We start from the raw sequence: 7866 nt of genomic DNA on the forward strand, positions 1-7866 counted from the left end.
CCATTTTACTTCTAGACAGTGTTGCCCCTTGCGTATCTGACAAGCATTCAAAAGCCAGATAATAAGGGCTTCATATGCCAAGTTAAGTCCTTTCGATTTTTACTGGTCAGGCAATAGGGCACCACCAAAAAGTGTGAACGGTGACTTACTCAACATAATCAGACTTGCAAGTTAAAAAGAAAAGTCCATGTTTCTGTGATAGATCGCTAAGAATGATTGTCTCCACTTCCCTCCGATTTGCTGAAAAGTTCATGATTTTGTCCTTCTTTATGGCTGCGTAATATTCCATTGTGTATAGGTACCACATTTTAAAAAATTCAGTCCTCTTTCAATGGGCAGTAGGGTTGGTTCCATGTTTTTACTGTGGTGAATAGTGCGGCAATAAACATGCATGTGCAGGTGTCTTTTTGTAGAACAGTTTGGGTTCCTCTGGGTATATTCCCAGGAAAGAGATTGCTGGATCGTATGGAAGCTCAGTTCCTAGTACCTTTAGATATACCACATGCTCTTCCTCAGAAGTGGGACCTGAACATTAATCATGATAGCACAAGTGAGGGGTCAGCAGTCATGGGACACTGTCAGAGGAGGGAGGAGGAGGATGGCATGTAACCACACAAAGGTACCTGATCCTAAATCAGGGAAAGTGGGGACCAGTTGGAGGCCCAAACTTCACCTGCACGTGCATTCCTTATGTGCCTAATCCTGACTTGTACCCTACATCTTTATGATAAAATAAAGTAAAAAAAGGAAGTCCAGTAGCAGTGTAGAGGTGAGACCGGACATGGAGAAATGGATAAGGCGAAAAGAAAAAGAAGAGGAAGACTTGAACCAGGGCACTGGCAGAGCATGGAAAGGAAAAGATACGATGATGATGTGCCAACACTGTTCTACGTGCCTTCTGTATAAAGATGGTTCTTCATGACATATTTCTGTGACACAGGTGTAACCATTATCACCACGTCCAGTTTGCAGATGATGAAACAGAGGCATAGAAAGGTAAGGTCACTTGGAAGTGGAATTGACAGGCTTTCTGGTTAAAAGCTGGATGTGAGATGAGAGTTCTCGGGACAACTCCCAAGTTTCGAGCTTAGAATTCTAGGTAGACAGTGGTGCCACTGATCAAGAAAAAGGATGTAAGAATGAAGGTGCACAGGCTGAGGATTCAGAAAGGACGACAATGGTGAGTTCCAGTCTGGAAATGTTGAGTTTGGTGGCCTTGGGGTGGTATCCATGGGCATTGGATTTATGGGTTCAGGGTTCTGGAGGAAGAGCCTGCCTGGAATGTAGATTTGAGAGTCTCCAGCCTACAGGTGGAGGTCGAGGCCTACGATGGGGAAGAGGCTTTACATGAGCATCAGCATAAGACCCAAGAAGCTGTCAGAACAGTGGCATTGGGTTCCTACGGCAGCCCAGCCCGAGACAGAGAGGCAACTCAGTGCATCCTGGGAAAAGGCTTGGAGTCCTCTGGGACTCAAAGGAAGGGGGACTACATTCAGAATGGCAGAAAAAAGCAGTACCGGTAACAATAATTCCTTCTACTGCTTCTGAGAGTCTATTTGGAGTCAGGTAGGTGCTTTTAACATATTACCTCGCTTGAATCTCACCACATCCCTATAAGGTAGTTACCATTAACCTCCCCTTACTGATGAAGATACTGACATTCAGAGAGACCAATTCACTTGCCTACAATGGCCAGTTAGTAAATGGCAGCACTGGGATTTGAATCCAGATCTGTGTAAAGTCAAAGGCAGTGCACCTTTCACTATGGTCCAAGCATGGGTAAACGAGTCGTCCTTAAAATTCTTTGTGTTGGCGTCACGGTGAAGAAGGCACCAGCCCAAGGCCCTGGCATCAAATCTTGGCAGTGCCCAGGGTGGCGGTTTTTTGTTGGACAGATCCCTTACCCTCTCGGAGAGGGGCAGTTCTCAGAGAATGGCTAAAAAGAGCACAGGCCAGGAGCTAGCACACAAAGACACAGCACGATCAGATAGAGCGAGGGGAAGAGGACCAACCTGGGAGCTGAGAAAGAGCCCGGCCCGGGGGCGATGGGCGGCCACGCAGCCCGGAGCCACCCATTCATGTCAGGGAATTCAGGTTAAAGTTAACGTCAGGGCAGCCTCAGAGAGGAAAACACTGCCTGGGAGAGCCACCTTCCAGGTGTCGGGGGAGGGTGGGTACGGATGCTCCCCTCTCCGTGCCCCAGCAACCGTGAGAGCTGGATAGAGTGGACACCTTGAGAAAGAGTACCCTGCTCAGCACCGCATGTGAGCGTTGCTTGGTCACGGCACTGGACGCAGGGCACTGGAGGGCCTGTACGGCTCGCTGCTGCCTCTGAGCCTGCACCAGCCTCCGTCTTGGTGGCGCTCACCCGCCTCTGTGTTATTTGGTCGTCAGCCAAATAATTGTCTTTGGTTTCACAGCAAAGGGCTTCATGGGTGTCCGAAGGCAAAACAAACATGAGAGTAGCTCAGTTGTTTGAGGACCGGGTGAAATGTTAAAATGCAAGTATCCTCCCGTCTCACTAGCAGGGGAGCGCCAGGCTTATGTGAGTTACACCAGCATGAGCTGGGTCTACCATGAGAACATCTGTAACATCAGCCATGAATCTGAATGGTGGTGATCAATGGGGTCATGAGGGATAACGATGACGGTGATGGCTAACATTTAATGAGAACTATGCACCAACACTGTCTTCCTTATAAAAAATGAGTGTTCTTGATATACTCCTGTGATGTAGGTATAACCATCATGACCATCTCCCATTTATAGATGAGAAAATGGAGGCACAGAAAGGCAAGGTAACTTGCCCAAGGACTCACAGCAGGTAAGTTTTAGAACCTCCTTTTGTACCCAAGACTGTCTTATGCCAGAGCACAGGCTTTAAGTCTCTATGCTAAATTATTATTCCAATACATGGACTGCATGTTATGGTTGAATTGTGTCCCCTCAAAGGACACTTTCAAGTCCTAATTCCTGGTACCTGTGAATGTAACCTTATGTGACTGTAGGGTCTGTTTTACAGATGTAATCAGGTTAAGATGAGGTCATGTCTGGGCTCAGTGGCTCTGCCTGTCATCCCAGCACTTTGGGAGGCCTAGGCGAGTGGATTGCCTGAGCCCATGGGTTCGAGATCAATCCAGGCAATTTGGTGAGACCTCGTCTCTGCAATAAATCAAAAATTAGCTGGGCGTGGTAGCGTGCGCCTATGGTTCTGGCTACTTGAAAGGCTGGGCGGAAGGATCGCTGGAGCCCAGCAGGTGGACACTGGGGTGACGGTGAGTATGCCACTGCATTCCAACCTGGGCAACAGAGTGAGACTCCAAGTAAAAAAAAAACAAACAAAAAAAACAAACAAAAACAAACAAACCCCAAACCAAAAAAGATGAGGTCATATTGGAGTAGGATAAGCCTTAAATTCCATGTGACTATGGACCTTGTAAGAAGAGACACAGACAAAGAAGGACGACAGTCATGGGAAGATGGTGGCAGAGACTGGAGTTATGCTGCAGAAGCCAAGGAATGCTTGGGACTACCAGAAACTGGAAGAGGTAAGAAAGGTTTCTCCTCTAGAGGCTTCAGGGGAGGCCTGGCTTTGAAAGACCTCCTGAACTGTGAAGAAACAAATTCCTATTGTTTTAAGCTACTGACTCGTGGCATTTGTTATAGCAGCACCAGGAAACCAATACACTGCCTATCAGTAACAATGAGAAGCAAGGAAGGCATCTCGGTAGGGTCTAGGCTAGACCTGCCCTGTGCAGGCCAGTGCAATTCACACCTCCATTTCCAGGGACAAATCCTCTACGTGGCGTGTGCCTGTTTCTAACATTTATAAAATGTACAGTTTACCAGGCATTTTTTACATACCTCACCTGTGACTGTCATGACCATCAGGTCAGATAACAAGGTGGGTTGTTCAGTGCAGGTTAGACACAGATACGTTTCTTGTAGGCAGTTTGAATTAAAATAGGGTCAGCATTCAGACATCTTTCTTATCGGTCACGATCTCCACCTGACCAACTGGGAACACCAGACCTGACCACCTTGAGGGCTGGAATGTGGATCTGCCGGTGTAGTAGATCACAGAAACAACAGGAATTATCCAAAACACAGACATGATGATCTAAGAAAAACCCAAACCTAGTTAGACAACACCTTTAATTATTTAGAAAGTCCTTGTGACCTTAGAAGTTGGAGAGACAACCCTCAAAACTCATGACCAGTTATGGGCAGTCCACTGCTCTTAATTCACGGTTTGCTTAGTCATGGTTGTAAAGGCATATAAAGCCTTCTTGTCAAAGGCAAGCACGTGTCCTCTTTTAAGGGACCCATGCTCGCTTTTGAGAAAGTCTCTTTCCCTCTAATACATTGTCTTAAACAGTACTTGGGATTTGCTCTGAAATGCTTTTCTGTGGCAAAGTCAGAAGAACCCACAGAGAGTCACAGCACTCCCTACGGCATCAATACGATCAATATAGCATTAAAAGTTTTAAAAATAGACTTTGTGAGAGCAGTTTTAGGTTCACAGCAAAAATGAATGGAAAATACAGAGATACACCCACCTAACCCCGACCCCACACATGCAAAGTTTCTCCCACTATCAACTCCTGACCCCCCAGAGGGGGGTACATTTGTTATTGTTGAACCTGCATTGACACATCACATCATTCCTAGTCCACAGTTTACATTAGGATTCAGTCTCGATGTTGTACATTCTATGGGTTGGGACAGAAGTATAAAGACATACATCCACCATTGTAGCAGCATATAGAATAGTTTCACTGCTCTGTAAATCTGTTCTCCACCTATTCATCCCACCTGCCAACTCCTGGCAACCACTGATCATCTTATCATCTACATAGTTTTGCCTTTTCCAGAACACCATATATTTGGGGTCATACAGTATGCAACCTTTTCAGATTGGCTTCTTTCACTTAGTGATATGCATTTACGATTCCTTCATGCCTTTTCACGACTTGGTAGCTCATTTTTTTTTTTTTTAGCATGGAATAATATTTCATTGTCTGGATGTATCATAATTTATCCATTTACCCACTAAAGGACATGTTGGTGGCTTCCAAGTGTTAACAATTGTGAATAAAGATGTTAGAAACATCTGTATACAGGCTTTTGTGTGGATGCAAGTTTTCAGCTCATTTGGGTAAATACCAAGGAGTGCAATTGCTGCATCATAAGGTGAGAGTATGTTTAGTTTTGTAAGAAATTGCTAAAGCGTCTTCCAAAGTGACTGTAACAAATACAGTTTTCATTTAGTGCATGAGGGAAGGGGTTTGTAGAGGTTAATCAGCTAGTCTAAGATTGGGCATGAGTGGGGATTTTTACACTCACCTCATCTTCAATCTCACCAGGATCTTGGAGGCTTAGTTCAAAGGATGTGACCTGAGGATACTAGACTGGTAAAAGCTGGGTTCTAGATTTGTTGGCTACAGAATCTGGAACTCCTACTCTTCTCCCAGAAACCTGGTCTACCCACAGCTTTCTTTTCTTTTTCTTTTTTTTTTATTATAAAGATGTGGGGTACAATGCAGGGTTAGGTATACAAACGTTGATTATGCAGGTACCCTTGTTGATGAGGTGTACCCCTCCCTCCCCTGTCAGTTTCCCTCAATTGTCAATCCCACCCCCCTCCCCGCTACCCACAGCCTTCCTCATCTCAGTTGAGGGTAGCTCTGTTCCACTTCCTCAGGCTAAAAACCCTGGAGTCAGTCTCAACTTCTTTTACTTCTCTTATACCCTAGATCTGTTCCTTCAAAAAACACTGAGGACTCTTTCTTCAAAATGTATCCAGAATCTGAACACATCTAAACACCAGTGATGCCGCCCCCTTAGTTCCAGCAATTATTAGTGACCGTGTTCACTATCACTGCATCTTCCTTGGTACTGATGAGAATTGTGTCGTCCGCTCACAACTTTATATATCTGATATTTGGAACGATTTTATGCAGACGAGCTTCTGGATCTGTACATTTCAAACCTGGTTTCTCCTCTCCTACCCACATCTTTCAGGGCCCGGTGCCGTAAAACACTTTCATATTAGATGCCATATCATATCATATCTAGATATCATATCATATCTAGTGTAACTTCCTGCCACGGTGCCAGGTGAGTTGACACCGTGGGTGGCAGTATTCCCAGAAACCATTCCTATGCTAGGATTTCAGGAAAGACTGAATCACATACAAGGTGGCACAGGGTGGGGGGTGGGGAGGGGGGAGACGAACAAGAAACCCATACATTTATTTATAAAAATTGTTTATTTATTCTTACATGTCTAAACTTCAGTCATCTTCAAAGTATTCTCCATTTGATGCAATACCCCTATCGAGATGATTTTTCCGTGGCTCAAAAGTTTTTGGATTGGTTGATTAAAAAAAATTTTTAGATTTAGGGGGTACACATGGACGTGTTGTAAAGTGATGGGGACTGGGTCTCAGGTGGCCCACTCCCCAGACAGTGAAGGTTGTACTCCACAGGTGGTTTTCCCTCCCCACCTCCCCCCTTATTGGTGTCCCCAGTGTCTCTTATTTCCATTTTTGTGACTGTTTCGCAAAACTCACGTGAGTGAAAACATGTGGTGTTTTGTTTTCTGTTTCTCAGTAATTTTGATGCCTTTTACTGCCTCTGCCGTTGTTTTTTTTCACCTCTTTCACATCAGCAAACCGTCTTCCTCTGAGGACTTTTTTCATCAGGGAAACAAAAAAAGCTGCTTGGAGAGAGATCGGGTCAATAGGGAGAGTGAGGCAGAGAGGTCAGGCTGTTTTGGGTCAAAACCGTTGAACACTCACTCGGTGCAGCGTGCAAAGGTGCTCTGGTAAATCATCCATCATGAAATGGGCAAACGTGTTGAAAGAACCTCTAGAAAAATTTTCACTGAAGCCGAACACAGTCTCTTTCGACAAGGCTAGCTGGTATACTGATGCCGATGGGTTCTTAGAACACTTACCTTGTGGGGGAAGCCTGTGTTACGTACGAGGGGCCCACCCTCCAAAACATTGTTCTGGGTTATTTTGGGGGGGTTCCCCCTTCGTAAATATATTCACTAAATCAAACTAAGTATGTCTCCAACTCAATTTCTCCTTAACTAGAACTCCAAAATGGCCCTTGTCCCTCCAACAGGAGGGGAAGCATGATGGCGGCAAAAGTGGAATGCAAAGAAACAGGACTCTTAAGCAATAACAATTTGAATATCCTGCTTTGGAAAATTTTACAAAATTCTATGGTCATATTTCTCCAAGGTCTTGGAAAGTCCCTTTGCAAGTGAAGGGTTCTAAAGCTTACCTTTCATAAGCTTCATGGTGAGTCAGCTCCGGGCATATTTTACATTGCAACCTGCTCCCTTCCTCCGGGGCTCCCCATCCAACTTATCTGCTTTTCTTGTTTCCATAGCACCCTTTGGGTACTGTATAATTTATTTATCTATCGTATCTGCCCCCTGTAGAATGCAAGCTTCATGAGGGCATGAATCTTTGCTTGTTTTGTCCACCGATCTTTCTTAAGCGCCTAGAAGAAGGCTAGGTGCCTAGTGGGTGCTCCAAAAAAGATTTGTGGATAAATGAATGAAATAAATAATGTGTAAATGAGTGAGTGGATGAACCTAAAGAAACCTAGGATCAGGAGGACTGTGGCAATCCAGGACTCAGAAATCTTAACTTTAGTTCTTTTTAAAAATTTTTTTATTGTAAAGATGTGGGATACAATTCAGGGTTAGGTATACACACACTGATCATGCAGGTACCCTTGTGGATGAGGTATGCCCCTCCCTTCCCCAGCAGTTTCCCTCAACTGCCCATCCCACCCCCCTCCCCTGACAGTTTCCCACTACTGCCAATCGCTTTCTTATAGCATTAT

This window comes from Carlito syrichta, unplaced genomic scaffold (genome assembly GCF_000164805.1).
Source record: "Carlito syrichta isolate Samal-C Ts95f unplaced genomic scaffold, Tarsius_syrichta-2.0.1 Scaffold303038, whole genome shotgun sequence".
Lineage (NCBI taxonomy): Eukaryota > Metazoa > Chordata > Mammalia > Primates > Tarsiidae > Carlito > Carlito syrichta.